Source organism: Psammomys obesus, unplaced genomic scaffold (assembly GCF_907164565.1).
Source record: "Psammomys obesus unplaced genomic scaffold, mPsaObe1.curated_primary_1811, whole genome shotgun sequence".
Lineage (NCBI taxonomy): Eukaryota > Metazoa > Chordata > Mammalia > Rodentia > Muridae > Psammomys > Psammomys obesus.
The window spans coordinates 4,771,828-4,774,037 of NW_026591711.1; the positions used below are offsets into that span (position 1 = coordinate 4,771,828).

The 2,210-nt window shown below is 42.8% G+C and overlaps 1 non-coding gene across 1 annotated transcript; it reads right to left on the reverse strand.

The window, feature by feature from the left end:
* Positions 1-1,828: 1,828 nt before the first annotated feature.
* On the reverse strand, positions 1,829-1,950 carry LOC129680300 (small nucleolar RNA SNORA40). The gene has a single exon (XR_008720667.1). It is a non-coding gene; the product is annotated as a small nucleolar RNA SNORA40 (small nucleolar RNA).
* Between the last annotated feature and the right edge of the window lie 260 nt (positions 1,951-2,210).

Below are 2,210 nucleotides of genomic sequence, written 5' to 3' on the forward strand. Positions count from 1 at the left end.
AGCTTTATCGTGTGTGCTCTTGCCTTCTGGAAAGTCTTTCACAGGAGAAATTTTCCTAGCCCTCATTTCTAATTGTTGCCATGTGTGTATAGAAATGGTTTCCACATTCAGAATCCTGTTTAAAGATCGATTTGACTTAAATGTTTTACCAGCTTTTGTTTCTCCAGAAAAGTATTCACTTCAGCAGGCATTGTTACAGAGACGCTTGCCCTGTAGCCAGTCGGCATTTTCATGTGCTTCAGCAAGTATCGTCAACTGCTTGCTGCCTTTAATTGATCAGCTAACTCGGCGAATGCCTGCTGCGGGCTCAGCTTGGGAGTATGCTGCCTGTGTTAAAAGGCAAGAGTGATTGCTAGCAGACAGCAAGGTTTCAGGTTTCCATACTGAAACAAGCATCTGATGAAATATTGGACTAAGCCTAGCCATTGAAAACGTGGTGTCAGTGTTACATCAAGGAATAACTCATTCGTCCAAACATCACCCGCTGGCAAACCTGATGTCCAGCCTGCATCGCTGAATTTGGAAATATTAGAAGCGGGGGAAAAAGAGAAGCGGTCTCAGATAAGCAGGGCTATTACAGAGCCGGAGAGACAAGCAGCAAAGGTGTGTCAGCAATTGTGAGAGAGGACCTCTGTGACTTCCAGCGGTCTTGGTTTCCTGAAGAGGCGCAGGCCAGCACGGGCTCCGTCCCGGTCCCTGCATTTCCCCCCCCCCCCCCCACCATCCATGCGGACTCTGTGCTTCCTTCCTTCTTCACTGCTCAAGCAGAGACTCCTGGGTTTAAGGAAGATTCTTGTTCCACTCTGACTGTAAGGAGGCGGCTCACAGCCTGGCTAGGTTTACCAAAAATGGCCCTAGTTCACCAGTGTCGTTTCATTCCTAACAGTGGCTTGGCTCTTTCTCTCCCCAAAGTGTCCTTGCTCAGGTGATGACTTACATGGCTAATGTAGAATAGATTATTATGAAGAGTGGGCATGAGGGCCCCTTGGACCGTGACTGCTGAAATGCTTTTTGAAAAGATTTTTAAAATTGATTTTGTTATTTTTTTATAAAAAGAAAGCCTTGCAAATTAATAAGGTATCACACATCAAAATTAACAATGCTCAAAGACTCCACAAGTCAGTACAAGTCGTTTACCTATGAACTACCCAGTGTTTCTACCTCAGTTCATGCTGTGACTGTAAATGATACTGAATGAGGCACTATTTGTCTCTCTAGATTACTTGGACTCGGGGCTCTCTAAAACTGCCCTATAAAGTGAAACCTAGCACAAAGCACTATAAGATGTTTGAATCCAAAACAGACATGTTTGTTTGTTTGTTGGAAATCAGTGTCGTAACTAGAAATTAAAGCCTCAAAACTCTGAAAATGAAAACCGTGGCCATTTCGTTGGCGATGTACTCTGTATTACATTGAAACTCTCAATGGGTTACACAGCTTCAACCCGAGACCTCAGTCAGAACAAGCTGTAAGAGTGAGTAGGAGTGGGGGTGTCAAACCACCTTGCACAGTGCTTCTCAGCCTTCCTAAAGCGGTGGCCTTTTAATACAGTTCCTCCTGCTGTGCTGACCCCCAACCATACCATTATTTTCATTGCTACTTCGCAACTGTAAGTTTGCTACTGTCGTGAATCATAATATAAAGATCTGATATGTCTCATGGTCTTAAGGGACTCCTGTGACAGGGTTGGTCAACCCCAAAAGGGGTCCTGACCCACAGGACCTTAAAATTGGCATGCTTATCTAATTCATCAGAGTTTTTCTTAGTTCCTATGCTTTCAAATGATCAGCTCTTGGGGATACCTCATTATCACTGTCTTGAGTATCATAGTCTGTGTCTTACATGTGTCAAAATTCATAAAATTAATGGGTTGCAAAAGAGGGGTGTTTTTTTTTGCACCTGTCTTTCATGTCTTTGTCTACCAGTTCAACAAAAACATACACAAATGCTACTTAAATAGTTTTATCACCTCTTAAAATAGCAGTTGATAGGATATTAGAAAAATAATATATTGCTGATGGAAAGCAAATACCCTTCCCTTCTGACACTGTTCTGCGTGGCTCAAAAAAATGGAAGAACCCATTTTGTGCATTTACCTAAAGTCTGTTGTCTGTAGCCATGTGTTCTGTGACAGATTTCTAATCCAGACACAGTGATTTTGATCTCCTAGCATTCATGACCTAATATAATCCCCTTTCCACTGAGTGTAA